Source organism: Hoplias malabaricus, chromosome 7, assembly GCF_029633855.1.
Source record: "Hoplias malabaricus isolate fHopMal1 chromosome 7, fHopMal1.hap1, whole genome shotgun sequence".
Classification (NCBI taxonomy): Eukaryota; Metazoa; Chordata; class Actinopteri; order Characiformes; family Erythrinidae; genus Hoplias; species Hoplias malabaricus.
In genome coordinates, this window is record NC_089806.1 from 42,040,843 (window position 1) to 42,059,486 (window position 18,644).

At 42.6% G+C, this 18,644-nt stretch overlaps 1 pseudogene; it reads left to right on the forward strand.

Annotated features, from left to right (window-relative positions):
• Positions 1–10,843: 10,843 nt before the first annotated feature.
• On the forward strand, positions 10,844–15,685 carry LOC136702265 (zinc finger protein 850-like; annotated as a pseudogene).
• Positions 15,686–18,644: the final 2,959 nt, after the last annotated feature.

The window sequence follows — 18,644 nt, forward strand, 5'->3', positions numbered from 1 at the left end:
AATTTCACCATTGGTGTAGTTTAAAGTAATACCCTTAACTTTCATCGTAGTTTTCCCTTTGAGAGTGCGGTAACCATAGGTTTTTGGACCCCCGCTGACAAATTCTACTATTTGATCACCTGTGTCCAATTCGCTCATAAGGCCTCCTAAGTAATCACTTAGAGGAGGCATCCAGTCACCTTCTTTACTTTTGAAAATGACACTGTCAGTATCCGTGTATAAGCATCTCTGCTGTAGTTGATCTATCACATTGTATAATTCAAGTCTAGCATAGGCTGTGGTGAAAATACCTATAAATACATTAGCGTTACCCGGTTTGAGACATCTATCGTCTGTGTAACGCCACTGCACCAATGCCACCTCCTGATTCAGAAAGGAGAAATGACTTACGTTATACATATCCGAGAATATGAATTGTAAAAACTCACTAGGGTCTTTGATCAGTGTAGTGTTTGTCCTGTCTGTTCTCGGACACATTTTTCCCCATAAAGAATTCAACGCCACTTTAGCCACAGATCTCTGTGCAGGATTAACTTCAATGCGTGATTGTTCTAGTTTGATCCCTTCATTCTCCTCATACTTTTGAATGTACTCTTTTTTATCGGCCTCATTCACCACCCAGGAGGGATAACCTGAACTCTCCTGTTTTGTCTGCAGAAACCTGTCGATGTATTCTGTAAACAAATATTTCGAATGATTAGGGAAGTGCCATATTTCAAACACCTTCAACACTCTGTACCCCTTCTCAATGGCTTTCATTACCTCAACGCTACACCAACTACCTGTCAGGGCCCTCTCCTCATCCGTGTGTTTACAATTTTGCATTTGTTGTTCAGCACACGTCCGACACAAAGGAAACAAGAGTTTGCTTTTCACTCTATAAGGGAGAACACAAGCCCTTAGGGGGGAGAACTTTTGCTCTAATAAGCCCGAAATATTTTTCCAACGGTTGGAAATCACGAAAGATTATAGTGGGGTTACCCACGGGGTACCTCTTTGTTTTATTTACATAAGGATAGAGGGACGTGAAATCGTAGTAATCAATCCTTTCACCGGGCTGTGCTACATAATGGAGATGTAATGCGTTTGTTCGACCACCGAACAGAGCATCTCGCGGTTTTATGCGCTCAGGAAAGTCAAAGCGGGACATAAACAATTTAACATCCTGGTTTGATCTTTTCATCTCATTCCAGGTATGCTCCCACAACATAGTTACTTTCAGTTTGAAAGTGTTTTGCAAAGTCTGAATTCTATCCATATAATTTTGATAAACATCCCCAAAGGATTGTGAACTCTTACTTAGAGGATGTGGTAAATTTGAAGGAAAACATTTATCACATCCGTGATAAAAACATCCTAAAAACTCAAAAGCCTTTCGTTCACTACCATCGTCATAATAACCATCCACAAAATAGTTTCCGAATTTGACCTCACCTTCATTGAGGGCATGTCGGATGGGGATCTTGTCTCTCTCAGAGATGTACTCGAGCCATTGTATGGAAGGTGTTGAGAAAGATTTCTGACTGTCGATGTAATTATCTAAAGGTGGGATAGCTAAAATATTTTCAGACAGAAAGTTGATTCTGAATATTTGCAAACATACACTAGCTATGGTGATGCATTTGAACGGGTCAACCATTGTACTGCTCAGTATCTCATCCCTGAAAGCTATACAACCTTTTCTCAGAATGTGCACGTCGTTCTTACAATATTGAGCCATTTCTTCCTTAAAGTGAAAGAGGTTTCCTGTACATATATTGTACCATTCAAAAAATTCTTCTCTTTCTTTGGCCATCATGGTGTCTACCCCGTAGAACTCGGGTTTCAGATAAGGTCCTACATAATTCTGATTTTCCACAGTATTCCAAAAATGTGGGAAATATCCTTTTTTGTCTGATGTGAGCCCCATAGCCTTTGGAATAGCACACAGTCTCATAGGGAGAAAAGAGAGACTATCGATGTATCTCTGTTTATACTCAACATCTTGAAAACACAAGATTTTACCACCTTGCGCTATGATGTTAGGGGTGATACCTTCCTTTACCAAATGGTTCAACAAAAGGTATGAATCATACCCTCTAGCGTTGTGCGCTATGAATGTATAACTTTTATACTTTACCTTGCGATACTTTCTAAAGAATGATGCCACGCATTTGTCCCCTTTTGCTGTCCACTCCCTACCTTTGAAATCAATGCAACTGTCACGGATCACTTGGCAGACTGACGGAGACGGACGCACTTGCTAAACACGATGATTTTAATGTAACAAAAGATATAACAAAACTAAGACAAACTACAAAGGAAACAACAAGACTAGGATATAAACTACTAGGGACAGGAGATACACAGAACGACAAAACTACGAAACAAACATGATCTGACTAGAAAACGGGAAGAAAACAACACGACATGACTTAGGACAACGGAGAAAGGAGAATAGGAAATTAAACGACGACGGAGGAAACTTCGGAGACAGATGGAAACAGACAGATAACATGACTGACTAGAATGAGGACAACGGAGTAATGTGAAAAGTGAAATGAACGACAAACAGGACGTGAAACAAGAGGGCTTAAATACTGACACAAACGAGACACACCTGGACAGATAACAAGGAGGACGGGTTAACACATGACACGGACGAGGAGGCAGAACAAAGGCGGAGACTCAAACATAAACAAACATAGCCATGTGCTCTCTCTCAGCACATGGCCGGAAAAACAGAGGTGACAAGACGAAGGCGTGACAGATGCCCCCCCCTGAACGCGCAACTCCCGGGGCGCGTACACCTAAACCCCCCAGGAGCTGGCACAGCAGAGGGCATGGAAAACATGACAGACTAAGACAAGGAACCATGGGAGACAAGACTCAGGACAGGACGGGAACAGACACAGGAGCTGTGGACATGACAGGAGACCGAAAAACAAGAGACTGGAGCAGACTGGACAGGACGGGAGTGGACACATGAGAATGGACAGGCGACTGGACAGGGTTTTTGACACTGGACGGGAACAGGGACTGGACAGGAGACGGGACAGGTGACTGAACGCGGGATGGATACGGTGACTTGACATGTTTGGGGACAGTGGACTGGACATGAGACGAGACAGAGGGTTGAAACAGGGACTGGACAGGACTGACAGGGGACTGGACATGAGACGAGACAGAGGGTTGAAATGGGACCTGGACAGGAGATGGGACAGAGGGTTGAAACAAGGACTGGACTGGGGGCAAGACAGGTGATTGAACACTGGACGGATACGGGGACTGGACTGGACTAGGCAGGGGAACAGGGACCAAGACATTCAGGGGGACAGACACGAATACAGTGACAGGTACTGGGACAGAGACAAAGACAGACACGGGTACAGGGACAAGGACAGAGACAGGAACCAGGACAGGGACAGACAAGGGAACCAAAATAACAGGGGGGTGCCCAGGACTGGCAAATGTTTGTGGGGCAGTCTGAGAAGCCAGCCTGGGCACAGTTCTAGGGATCGACCCTGAGGTCCTTGGGGCCGTCCCACGGACACGACCAGGAGTGGCCAGAGCCACAGTCACAGGGGCAGAAACGGCCGAGGCCACAGTCACAGGGGCAGAAACGGCCGAGGCCACAGTCACAGGGGCAGAAACGGCCGAGGCCACAGTCACGGGGGCAGAAACGGCCGTAGCCACAGTCACGGGGGCAGAAACGGCCGTAGCCACAGTCACGGGGACAGGAGCGGCCGAGGGAGCCGCGCTCACGGAGACAGGAGCGGCCGAGGGAGCCGCGCTCACGGAGACAGGGGAACCTGCGACGTCGTCCACAGAGACAGGGGAACCTGCAACGTCGTCCACGGAGGCAAGGGAACCTGTGACGTCGTCCACGGAGGCAGGGGAACCTGCGACGACGTCCACGGAGGCAGGGGAACCTGCGACGACATCCACGGAGGCAGGGGAACCTGCGACGACGTCCATGGAGGCAGAGGAATCTGCGACGTCGTCCACGGAGACAGGAGAGATGGGAGCGGCCGTTGGCGCTGCGCTCTCGGAGATGGGAGCGGCCGTTGGCGCCGCGCTCTCGGAGACGGGAGCGGCCGTTGGCGCCGCTTTCAAGGAGACCGGAGCGGCCGTAGGCGCCGCTTTCAAGGAAACTGGAGCGGCCGTTGGCGCCGCGCTCTCGGAGACAGGAGCGGCTGTTGGCGCCGTGCTCTCGGGAACAGAAGCGGCTGTTTTCACCGCCTTTCCGGAGACAGGAGCTGAGATTTCCACCGAGGTAGGGGCTCGTGCTGCTCGCCGAGCACGCGTTTTAGATTTAGCGGGTTTAGGGGCACTGATGGGCGCACTCTCGAGGGAATTCTTTGACTGTAGTTTCCCCGGAGATGTGCCCCTGTTAGCCTCATCTCCCATGTCCAGTGGTTTGAGGCTAACAGCCCCTACCCTTAACCCCTCCCCAAAAAATCTCCCCGGACCTGAGGGGGTTTTCCTCGCAAGCAGAGGTAACTGCAGAGACATCCTCTGGAGTAGAATGGGAGAATCTCTCCGTAAAAAGTTCAAAAAATGTATCTACATCGATGTCAATAGATCTCTCCTTGATTACGGCTTCAGCCCACCGTAACGCCTCTCCTCTAAGGAGAGATTTCATGAACACGACCTGGACCAGAGCAGGAGGAGGAGGACAAGTCAAATATTCAAAATAGTTACGACACTGGAACACGAATCCTTTCCAATTAGGACCTCCCTCATATTCCGCTGGAACTCCCAGAAAGGATTGCAAAACGAGAGGTTGTTCACCAACCCTCACAGCCAGTATATCCTCTGCCGTTTTTATGTTCCTCTCCGGGAGAGTGTCCGTGTTAACTGCGTCCTTGTGGTCGTTCATTCTGTCACGGATCACTTGGCAGACTGACGGAGACGGACGCACTTGCTAAACACGATGATTTTAATGTAACAAAAGATATAACAAAACTAAGACAAACTACAAAGGAAACAACAAGACTAGGATATAAACTACTAGGGAAGGAAATACACAGAACAACAAAACTACGAAACAAACATGATCTGACTAGAAAACGGGAAGAAAACAACACGACATGACTTAGGACAACGGAGAAAGGAGAATAGGAAATTAAACGACGATGGAGGAAACTTCGGAGACAGACGGAAACAGACAGATAACATGACTGACTAGAATGAGGACAACGGAGTAATGTGAAAAGTGAAATGAACGACAAACAGGATGTGAAACAAGAGGGCTTAAATACTGACACAAACGAGACACACCTGGACAGATAACAAGGAGGACGGGTTAACACATGACACGGCGGAGACTCGAACATAAACAAACATAGCCATGTGCTCTCTCTCAGCACATGGCCGGAAAAACAGAGGTGACAAGACGAAGGCGTGACAGCAACATATATAATTAGCTACGTGGTTTCTTGATTCGTCTCAAAATCATAAAAGACGTACTTTTCATCGGGAATTTCAAATATTATAGGTTGCATAAAACATTCATGTGTGATTTCTGAATCAACTTTGGCTCCACAGTTTTTACAACGATTGGTTTGACACTGATGCTTTTTCGACCCTTTACTCTGATCCTGCACGGTATTGCATTTAGGGCAGTAGAATCTAGTTTTGCATAAAGTTTGATCACCGCTTGGATCGATCACTGTTTTATGTTTATCATAACAATACTGCGATCTGCAAACCCTTAGACAATCTTCACATTGTACAGTCTTTTTAGACTGTTTAGGACAGTCTTTGTCAAGACATACGTTGCAATGAAAATCGCATTTGTGATGTTTCTGATTGTTAAAGCCGTTGGAACAGTAAGGACAGACATAGGATGTACCTAAAACACCTTTAAGATTTTTGACACCGTAATAATGGTTATCTTGCAAGAACAGGTAAACGGTTTTGTCATGAGGCATGTTGGTGTTCTGAAACAAACTATACCCCTTCTTTTCATCACTTCGGTACAACACTATGATTTTGCAGTTCAAATGTTGCTCAAAGCGTGCGATATGTGCAAAGCTAACCATTTCATCTATGTATAAACCTACATCATTTTGCATTTGCCTCGCTAATTGTTCTACTTCGAAAATGTTTTTCTCAGGATTCAATATTTGAGAAACGCATAAGGCAAAACAGAGGTTATCTTTGTTGTGAAAAACATACAGATGTTTCATCTTTTTCTGAATAAAATCTGTGCTGAAGATACCCGATAGCTTTTTTTTCCCTCCACCCTGAGGAGCATGCACAATCCGAATAACTAATTGTAAAGTTTCATCAGAAAGTATTTCAAATTTACTCTGAATGGAGTTTTCAAACAACATCAGAAAGGAATTCAGATCGATACCCCCATTATTTATCTGAACACGCGACGAAACATTGAGCGAATCACCCTGAATTTCTACAAACACACCATCACTCGGTCCAACTATTTCACCATTGGCAACATTGAGCATTTCATTTAAAATCTCAAGAACATAATTGTAAAATTCTGCAAAGCTGTCGACGTTACCGAGAGAAAAAAAAGTTTATCCTTCTTCTAATTTCAGTGGTGCGGAATCTGTCTAAGCGATTTATATTGATATTTGGGTCAAGATCACCTCCCGTTTGTACATCACCATCGTCAGGTGGAGGAGGAGGATTGTCATTGGGGTTATTCTCAATATTAGGTGAAGGAGGAGGATTGTCATTGGGGTTATTCTCAATATTAGGTGAAGGAGGAGGAGAATTGTCATTTGGGTTATTCTCAATATTAGGTGAAGGAGGAGAATTGTCATGATAATCAGGACTGGTTAATGAATTTTGACTTAAGTTTATCAGATTATCATTTAATCTCAAAAGACTTTGATTTAGTTCATAGAAAAAATCTGACAAAATTTCAGGATTATTTTCTGAGGTATTAACAGGAGACGTTAAACATTCAAAGTCTTTGGTTGGCTTAGAAGGTTCTGACTGTCACGCCTACATCTCAGGACTCAAATTCCCAGAATGCACCTGTCAGTCACATGACTACCCGCCGGTATCCCTCGCCAGAATTCTAATTACACACACCTGTTTGTCTCCCTATTTATACCCCTTTCAGTGAACTGTTCCCTGCCGAGTATTGCTTTGGTTCACCCATGCATACAACGCGTTCTCTTGTATTCTGTCTGACGGTTTCTTGTTGCCTACTTCCTGCCTGTGTTCCCGGTTTACGCCTCCTGCCTTGTCCCTTTTGGTACTGTTTGTATTCTTTGGTTTTTGAACTCTGCCTGCTTTTGACTACGATTTTTGCCCATCCTCTGAGGTACTGTTTGCTCCTGTTTTTGAACTTTGCCTGCCTTGTGATTACTCTTTTGGATAACGACATTAAAAGGACTATTTACTGTGTTCCGCGACTGTCAGCTTTCTGTTATGTCCTGACAGAATACTCGGCCAACATGCAGACAGCGGACACAGATGCAGTCAGAACGGCTATAACTAGTCAGGGCCAGATGCTAGGTCAACACCAGCAAATGTTGGCTAGTGTGACTCAATCTGTTGATTCTCTCGCTCAACAACAACAGAGTCAACAGCTCCAACTGAAACAAGTGTTGGAGAGTGTGAACGCCCTTATAGCTCGTATTCCTGCTCCTAGCCCTAACCCCAGTCCTCCTATAGCGTCTGTCAGTTTGAATTCTTGTTATCCTGTCAGTAAACCGGAGATTTTTGAAGGTGATCCGGCTAAATGTAGCGGATTTTTATTGCAATGTTCCATATTTTTTGAGAATTCTCCTCCCAGTAACGATCAGGCAAAAATCGCTTTTTTGGTCTCCCGTCTGTCTGGTAAAGCACTTGAGTGGGCCACCGCTACTTGGGACAATATAGTCAATAACACACATCCCGAATTTGTCACTACTTTCCGTGAAGTATTTGACTATGCTACGGAGGAACGTTCTTGTGGTGAGATCCTTCTCACACTTAAGCAAGGAGCTCGAACGGCAGCCGCTTATGCGTTAGAGTTTCGGACTATTGCTGCTGGGAGTGGTTGGAATGAACCTGCACTCATTAATGTTTTTCGGAATGGTCTTAATCCAGAAATACTCACAGAACTGGCTTGTCGAGATGACGGATTAACATTGGATCAGTTAATTTCTTTATCCATCCGCCTAGACCAACTCCTGCAGAAACGTCCCCGGACACCGTGTAAAAGACAAGACGTTGTCAAGCGTCAATCCGTTCCTGGTTTTCCTTTCCGCCCGGTACAAAGTCAAGCTCCCTGTCCTAGTCCTCCTTCGGATCCTATGCAATGCGATACTATGCGGCTTTCTCATGAGGAACGCCTTCGTCGTCTCCACGGTGGACTATGCTTATACTGTGGCGGATCTGATCATATTCGTTGTGATTGTACACGCTGTGGGTGTGGGTCACACGGGTGTGGGTCATAGACCTGGGGAGAAAAATGAACGATTTTAAAACAATCTTTAATCACTAAAACACCATTAATCATTTAGAAGTTGGAGTTAGAAAATTAAAAATTTACTTATGTATAACGTGTATGTGTGTGTGGGGGTACGTGCGTGTGTCATAACCGTTTGATTGGGGGGGGGGGTTGAGGGGTTGAGACCGTTGGACGATTCCTGTAATGTGTGTGCGCGATAAAGTGGTGGGGGGTTCACTTATGTGTGTGTGCGCGATAAAGTGGTGGGGGGTTAACTTATGTGTGTGCGCGCGATAACGTGGTGGGGGGTTCACTTATGTGTGTGCGCGATAAAAGGGGTGGGGGGTTCGCTAATGTCTGTGCGCAATAAAGGGGTGGGGTGGTTGATCGTTAGCGATTACGGTAGCGAGTGTGCGCCTGATAAAGCGTAGCTCGTGACTTGACACCTGTGATGAAACAGAGCCTGTGCGCGCGTGTGTGCTCGATAAAGGGGTGGGGGGTTCGCGTATGTGCGCGCGCGATAAAGGGGTTCATCGTGGGGGGTCGTAGATCGTAGATACCTATAATAAAACAGAGCGAAGGGCGGGAATTACGGTTAAAATACACGTTTATGATTGGTTGAGGGGAGGGCGGGAAATCCGGGGGTAAAATACACGCTTGTGATTGGACGAAGCGAGGGCGGGACTTTTGAACAAGGGCGGGAAAATACACGCTTATGATTGGTCGATGACAGGGCGGGACTTCCGATCAAATAAACGCTTCTGATTGGACGAGAGGGTGGGACTTCCTGTCAAATACACGCTTCTGATTGGACAAAAGGGCGGGACTTCCCTTCCCGGGGCGGGGCTTGATGACGTGGCACGCTCTGATTGGCCCAAATGACCTGTCAAAACGAAGTTACATAAAGTGCCTCATATATCTCTCTATTGTGTTATACATATATCATGGCTAAGACATAGCTCATATGAAATTAGTTAATGGTCAGAGATTGCTGAAGTTTGTGTGTAATATTAAGTTTGTCTATGTTAGGACCTAGTGTCAAAACTAAGTCTACAGTGTGACTACAATAGTGTGTAGGCACTGTTAATTTTTGAGTAATGCCAACAGAGTCTAGGATTGGAGTAAAAGGCTTTTCAGTGGGTTATCTTCCTTCTCAAAATGGATATTGAAATCTCCTACAATTATAACTTTGTGATTGCACACAGCTATGTTTGCAGCAAAATCACTGAATTCTTTTAGAAATTCTGAGTAGAGCCCTAGAGGTCTGTAAATGTTACATAATAAAAATGTCTTCTTTTTTGTGAGCGGATTTGTCATAATGGTGGAGAGAAACTCAAAAGAAGTGAAGGTGTCACACTGTTTATGACTGATATCTAGAGTATTTTGGTAAATGACACATACTTCACCTCCTTTGCCTGATAATCTTGGGCTATGCTCATGATTACAATCTAGAGTGGTGGCTCAGTTTAGTGCTGAATATTCATCTGATCTAAATCTAATCTGAGGTGTTGCTGCTATCATCTGAATATGATTTAATATCGATTAGGTTGTTGAAACGAGCTGATTGAGTTTTTCTACCTTTACATTTAATTCAGGGCAAAGGCATAGTTTCAATCCAGATGAAACTAGGTGACGCCTCAAGGCAGTTTGCAGACGGTCGGTTTAGCCCGTCTGTCTGCGGCCTGGTCCCGGCTCTGGATTGTCAGCAGATGTTTATACTGATTCTGCTGACGTAGCATCAAGCTACTTGTTGAGGAACTAATTAAAATAATTGCTTGTTGAAAGCAATAGCGTGGTGTTTAATACTAGAAATGTGTATATTCATCATACTACATTTATCATAAAAATCACATCTAAAGTGTTCAGACTAAAGTAAATTATCCTACAGATTATAAAGAGATAAAGCAGCAGGTTAAGAAAACACTTTTGTTAACTTTGCAACATTATTCAATGTGTAAGTAAATACCACCATCTACTGGCAAAATGTTGCAACTTTAGTGAAAAGGTCAAGATGTTGTAGAATAACGTCTGTACAGGTAAATGAAATAAAGTAAACAAACAAAGAACCCAAAATCAAGCAAACAAAAAAATCGTTCCTCTTTAGATGTAAAAACATGCTGTACACTCAAAAAAATAGTTCTGTAGACATAAAAGAAACACCTCTCAATACAACAACACGCACATACTTTTCGTCTGTACACGTCATATTTTTAGGTGTACAGGCGTTAGGTTCAAGACGATTTTGGCCCCAAATGCATGCCATACACGTTATTTTCCGGCCCACTGTATGGAATAACCACGTGACTGAAAACAACCAGTTGGAATGATGCTCTGGACTGAGGGCGCTGTCTCTGTTGTCACCGTCCAATAGGAGAGCAGCTGTTATGATTTTCCAGCCAATCGTGTGAGAGGGGGCGGGCGTTGTGGTGTGTGTGTGTGTGAGAGAGAGAGAGCGAGAGAAACAAGTGTGTTGGAGAGAAATCAAGTCCTGTTGTTTTCACTTAAGGTAAAAATGTGTTACACCCAGTTTATATCGTGATTTACTGAAGATTAACGAGTTAAAGATATTTACACCTCGTTTATACCGTGTTTTACTGAAGATAAACGAGTTTAAGATATTTACACCCCGTTTATACCGTGTTTTACTGAAGATAAACGTGTTTAAGATGTTTACACGCCGTTTATACCGTGTTTTACTGAAGATAAACGAGTTTAAGATATTTACACCCCGTTTATACCGTGTTTTACTGAAGATAAACGTGTTTAAGATATTTACACCCCGTTTATACCGTGTTTTACTGAAGATAAACGTGTTTAAGATATTTACACCCCGTTTATACCGTGTTTTACTGAAGATAAACGAGTTTAAGATATTTACACCCCGTTTATACCGTGTTTTACTGAAGATAAACGTGTTTAAGATGTTTACACGCCGTTTATACCGTGTTTTACTGAAGATAAACGTGTTTAAGATATTTACACCTCTTTTATACCGTGTTTTACTGAAGATAAACGAGTTTAAGATATTTACACACCGTTTATACCGTGTTTTACTGAAGATAAACGTGTTTAAGATATGTACACCCTGTTTATACCGTGCTTTACTGAAGATAAACGTGTTTAAGATATGTACACCCTGTTTATACCGTGCTTTACTGAAGATAAACGTGTTTAAGATGTTTACACCACGTTTATACCGTGTTTTACTGAAGATAAACGTGTTTAAGATATTTACACACCGTTTATACCGTGTTTTACTGAAAATGTGTTTAACATGTTTACATCCTGTTTATTCCGTGTTTTGTTGAAAATAAACGCGTTTAAGATATTTACACACCGTTTATACCGTGTTTTACTGAAGATAATATATCTGGGCAATTAATCGAAATTCACATTTAGAATTTCTAACTGGCATAAACTTGTCTATATCAATTATATTGATTATTTTTTATTCTGTTATGTCCCAACTGTGTGTTCATGTACTGTTTCTTTAAAACAACGCTACCAAGCTGTAGTCACGTGATTCTGCCCCTATCTGCCATATGGACGCAACCTAAATGCCAAATCGGAACAAGTGACTCGGCCAGCTAGTGTCTGGTTTTGGACGTGCTGTGTTTTGAATATAATTGAGATGACACTGGACATAAGTTAAATGTAAACAAGCTCCCAGTGACATTAGAAAAAGAAATCCCATATTTAATACTGGAGCAAATTTACAGCACCAGCCTCGTCACTGAACTATGAGGGTCAAAAATACAAAAACAAAAGAATCGTTCATTAACCGTAATCGTGGTAAAATGTACAATTAATTGTGATATTGATTTGCGCTTATATTGCCCAGCCCTAGATGTTTCTCTATTCCTGCACCATGAGTTGTCAACACTGAATTATTTTTTGCTGTTTCAGTAGCAGTACTTCAGGTGGAACTGACTACAAATTCAGAAGAATATTGGTCACCAACAGAGAGCCAGGGGAGAGTGAATTTAACTAATTTATCTTTGTTTCTTTATTGTCTTCCAGGACAGAAGGACATCTCTTTGGATACATTCTCTGGCTCCTGTTGTTCAAGAAAGTTCCAGAGTTTCTCCACAGGTGCATCAAGAAACATTTCCAAGTGGAATATAACACAATGTTGAGATCAGGAGGGATTAAATATGAGGATATGGAAGACAGAAGCTCCAGTTCTCAGGAAGCATCCTTGGATAATCCCCACACTCACACATCCAACAGGAAATCTCAGACAAGTAAAAACAAACGGAAAACTTATGACTGTGCAGAGTGTGGGAAGAGTTTTAATAAACAGAGCCGTCTCCAAAGACACCAGCGCATTCACACAGGAGAGAAACCGTATCACTGTTCAGAGTGTGGGATGAGTTTTAATGTACAGAGTAGTCTCCAAAGACACCAGCGCATTCACACAGGAGAGAAACCGTACCAGTGTTCAGAGTGTGGGATGAGTTTTACTGAACAGAGTAATCTCCAAAGACACCAGCGCATTCACACAGGAGAGAAACCATATCACTGTTCAGAGTGTGGGAAGAGTTTTACTGTACAGGATAGTCTCCAAAGACACCAGCGCATTCACACAGGAGAGAAACCGTATCACTGTTCAGAGTGTGGGATGAGTTTTATTAAACAGGGTAGTCTCAAAACACATCAGCACATTCACACAGGAGAGAAACCGTATCACTGTTCAGAGTGTGGGAAGAGTTTTACTGAACAGGGTAATCTCAAAACACACCAGCGCATTCACACAGGAGAGAAACCGTATCACTGTTCAGAGTGTGGGATGAGTTTTATTAAACAGGGTAGTCTCAAAACACATCAGCACATTCACACAGGAGAGAAACCGTATCACTGTTCAGAGTGTGGGAAGAGTTTTACTGAACAGGGTAATCTCAAAACACACCAGCGCATTCACACAGGAGAGAAACCGTATCACTGTTCAGAGTGTGGGATGAGTTTTACTAAACAGGGTAGTCTCAAAACACATCAGCACATTCACACAGGAGAGAAACCGTATCACTGTTCAGAGTGTGGGATGAGTTTTACTCAACAGAGTCATCTCCAAACACACCAGCGCATTCACACAGGAGAGAAACCGTATCACTGTTCAGAGTGTGGGAAGAGTTATACTGAACAGAGTAATCTCCAAAGACACCAGCGCATTCACACAGGAGAGAAACCGTATCACTGTTCAGAGTGTGGGAAGAGTTATACTGAACAGAGTAATCTCCAAAGACACCAGCGCATTCACACAGGAGAGAAACCGTATCACTGTTCAGAGTGTGGGAAGAGTTATACTGAACAGGGTAGTCTCCAAAGACACCAGCGCATTCACACAGGAGAGAAACCGTATCACTGTTCAGAGTGTGGGAAGAGTTATACTGAACAGGGTAGTCTCCAAAGACACCAGCGCATTCACACAGGAGAGAAACCGTATCACTGTTCAGAGTGTGGGATGAGTTTTACTGTACAGAATAGTCTCCAAAGACACCAGCGCATTCACACAGGAGAGAAACCGTATCACTGTTCAGAGTGTGGGATGAGTTTTACTGTACAGAATAGTCTCCAAAGACACCAGCGCATTCACACAGGAGAGAAACCGTACCAGTGTTCAGAGTGTGGGATGAGTTTTACTGAACAGAGTAATCTCCAAAGACACCAGCGCATTCACACAGGAGAGAAACCATATCACTGTTCAGAGTGTGGGAAGAGTTTTACTGTACAGGATAGTCTCCAAAGACACCAGCGCATTCACACAGGAGAGAAACCGTATCACTGTTCAGAGTGTGGGATGAGTTTTATTAAACAGGGTAGTCTCAAAACACATCAGCACATTCACACAGGAGAGAAACCGTATCACTGTTCAGAGTGTGGGAAGAGTTTTACTGAACAGGGTAATCTCAAAACACACCAGCGCATTCACACAGGAGAGAAACCGTATCACTGTTCAGAGTGTGGGATGAGTTTTACTAAACAGGGTAGTCTCAAAACACATCAGCACATTCACACAGGAGAGAAACCGTATCACTGTTCAGAGTGTGGGAAGAGTTTTACTGAACAGGGTAATCTCAAAACACACCAGCGCATTCACACAGGAGAGAAACCGTATCACTGTTCAGAGTGTGGGAAGTTTTACTGTACAGGGTAATCTCAAAACACACCAGCGCATTCACACAGGAGAGAAACCGTATAACTGTTCAGAGTGTGGGATGAGTTTTCGTCATCAGAGTTCTGTCCGGAAACATCACTGTGTTCACCCAGAACCAGAAAGGTTAGCACTGAGTGAGGAGTTACCTTCAGAGATTGGGATTTAATTATTGTATTGGGTCAAATTCAATGTGAAAAATATCCTTAAAGCTTAATTGTGTAGTGCTTGGGAGTTTGGAGACGTCTGATTGAACTGTGTGATACCAGATGCCACAGACTGTTTATGGAACTTTTATTTTTATTTTCAAGATGTGACCTTAGAATTAATTATTACAGGTCCTATTTACCCTCTCATTCACACTGTCATTGTTGTGTTTCACTGTACTCCCTTTTGAGCTTCTACTGCCCATCTGCCCCCCATCATCACCATTCCTCCCTATTTCTGGGGCTGGACTGTATACCCTTGGAAGGGGAAAGATCAGTGTTGGTGGAGCTATTAGTCTCACAGAGCACAGGAGTCACGGGGCTGTGCTACCAGGACCTCAGCACATATCCAGACAGACTATTTTCCTCATTCTGATCGCCATGAAGGGCATGCCTGCTTATCACTGCAGCAAGACAAGTGTACCGTGGAAAAGCATTTATTATAACTAAGTTCAAAACCAGTCGAATTATAATGATTTGGTCTATTTCCATATTGTATCTATGTCTATAGTAGAGTCACTCAGGTGATATTACAGTGTCCTGAGTACAAACATTATAATAATGTGTATCTTGCTCTAACGATTCCCATCCTATGATCATCAGATGACTCTCTGGACTGAAAATGAACATGAGGGATGGTATTCCCAGAATCCTCAGCAGTATCACATGACCACCTCCACTTATCTGAAATCTTTTCACTGTTCCTAATAACCTGAATATCAATCACCCCTGTTTCTCCTTCATGCTCATTAGACAGAGTATTTAAATACAGTGTTGTTTAAGATTGTTTTAGAGTATTGCCTTATCTGTGCATTGAGTTTTTCTATTGTTTCTATTTTTCTTTTTGGATTTGCCCTTTGGATGTGTTTGATTGTTTGTTTGTATTTTTGGCTTGACTTCAGACTTTCATGTTTATGCTTTTGGTTTGCCCTCTGTAGGATATTAAACTGTTTTTTTAATCCACAAGCGACACATCTTGCTTGTTTGTTACTTTATTTCTTTGTTGATTGTGTGGATATTCACAAGCATCACCATTCTCACTTTTGTAAATGATAGAAGACATTTAAATGAAGAGTATAAAATCAATAATTTTTTTTTTTCCAGAAGAGTATAGCTGTATAATTTGTTAAAATCAAATTGGATCAGACATCATCAAACAATTCACTGCCCTCCCGGATAACATTAAAGTAGGACAGAGCAGTTCTTCTACATTCAACAGGTGTGATTATGGTGAATTGGCATGGTTAAACAATTGAAGTGAGTCAAATAAAACAGATTAGTTAATGTCTTTTTATCAATTTTAATATAAAAATTAAAGTAACATTGTTTGTTTTCAGCATTGTAAAAACATGATAGCACACATCATTTAATGGTTCTTTGATTTATGTAACTCTTACTTTTAAAGGATGTTAGAATATTACAACTGAAAGGTCAACATCAGCCATAACACTGAAAATTGATGTATTGTTTTAAACTTCGAAAACTTAATATATCTGCTTGTACTCTTCTACATTATCTATGTTCTTACCAAAAGGAGAAGACAAAATACAGTGGGTAAGTACAGATTTTATTCAGTAGTATAATTCAATGTCCAAGTGCATTAAAATAAAAAAAGGTGTGTACTCCTTAAATCCTTAGACAAAAATACATTAGTTGTAATATCCTTTAAATAAAGAACCCTTGTAGAACCATTATTTTTAAGTGTGTAGGCATTCCACTTTTTACAGATGTCACATCGTGTCTGTACAACATCCAAAAAAATATTCTGATCAACTATCAACAATCATTTTATTTGTCTTCTCCTTTTAATGGTAAGCTGGTCAAACCTTTTGCAAACTCTTTCAGAAGTGTTCAGTCGGTTGCAGAATGCTTCCCTTACATTAAATTTAGCAAAATGTGAATTTGCTGAAGCTGTAGTGACTTACTTGGGTCGTGAGGTTGGCCAAGGTCAAGTCCGGCCTGTACATGCCAAAATTTCTGCCATTTTGGACTTTCCTGCCCCCACTAACCGGCGTGAGTTAAGGAGTGGCTGGGTTTTATCGTGCGTTTTGTAGAAACTTTTCTAGTCTAGTGTCTCCTCTTACTGACCTACTTCAGAAGGGACAGCTATTCATGTGGTCTCCAGAGTGTAAGTTAGCTTTTGACGCCATCAAAGCTGTTTTGTGTAACTCTCCAGTCCTTACTGCACCAAATTTTGAGATACCTTTTAAGCTTGAAGTAGATGCAAGTGGGACAGGTGCAGGGGCTGTATTGCTACAGGAAGATCACCAAGGCATTGACCATCCTGTTTGTTATTTTTCAAAGAAATTCAACAAACATCAGTTACACTATAGTACTATCGAAAAGGAAACGTTAGCTCTTTTGTTGGCTTTGCAACATTTCGAAGTTTATGTTGGATCAAGTTCGGTGCCGATAGTGGTTTACACTGACCACAACCCACTGGTCTTTCTTAACCGAATGAGCAATCATAATCAACGTCTTTTGAGATGGTCATTGTTGGTACAATCTTTCCCTCTAGAGATGCATCATAAAAAGGGAAGTGAAAATATTGTTGCTGATGCTTTGTCACGTGTTTAATTTTATAGTTTCAAACATGTTGTTTGATTCTGTAGGGTGGGGGTGTTACGTCTGGTGACTTATGTGTTGTTTCTCTACTCTGAGTAAATGCCACAGGTGCTGCTGCTGGAACCGTGCTCTGGTTGGCTGACAGATTTAAGGTGGAACAGATATAAAGCCCTGCTGGATGACGGAATGGAGCTCCTCCTCTTCTTCCTTGTCATTGCTTCTTCCTGCCAGACTAAGGCTTGTGTGTATGTGCATCTGTGAACATGCTATTGTTTGTGATTCAGCTCATGCTATTGTGTGTGAGTCAGCTGTCTAATGTGGCGTTAACCTAATAGTTATCCTACTCATTTGGAAGCTGTAGGGGGTGTAGCCTTATTTCTTTTCATTAAAGGGGTTGAATTGTATTCTGTTTATGTTAGGGAGTTAGGTAATGTTTTTGTATTTTCTTTCTTTATGGTTTTGGGTAGGTAAGTTATATATGTTGGGTGGAATGGGATTTGTTTATTTTAGGCTTAGACCACTCCTGAAGTTTTGCTTCCATTGTCATCTTGGAGTAAATAAAACATTTGGAGACTGAAGTCTGGTGAACCTGTGTAGTTTCCTTGGTCTGGTGGGACTGAAGTGTGAGGAGTTGGGGGAGACATATATACTTTTTTCCTTTTTACTTTGTTGCGGCCTACCTAGACAGGCTGTAACATAAATTGGGGGCTCGTCCTCTTTGGGTTTTTTTTGGCAGGGGGAGCTTTCTGCTTTTCTTGTTGTGGTCTGTCGGACTGTGTCTGTCTGGCTGGTTTGTTTTTGGTGGGACTGAAGTGTGAGGAGTTGGGGGAGACATATATACTTTTTTTTTCCTTTTTACTTTATGTTGCGGCCTACCTAGACAGGCTGTAACATAAATTGGGAACCTCTGATTTGGGTTGGAACACTATCCATCAGATTGTCATTCCAGAGGCTTATAGAGGTCCTGTTTTGAGCCTAGCACATGAGAATGCATTTTCTGGTCATTTAGGAGTTACTAAGACTTATGACCGTATTTTGAGACATTTCTTTTGGCCGGGACTCAAGAGTGATGTTTCAAATTTCTGTCGTTCTTGTCATGTATGCCAACTAGTAGGTAAACCTAATCAGTCAATTCCGTCAGCTCCCCTTCATCCAATACCGGTGATGGGGGAGCCTTTCGAGAAAATCATTTTGGATTGTGTGGGTCCATTGCCAAGGACAAAGGCAGGACATGAATATTTGTTAACAATAATGTGTTCTGCTACTCGTTATCCTGAGGCCATTCCCTTACGCACCATCAGCTCTAAGGCAGTGGTCAAGGCTTTGG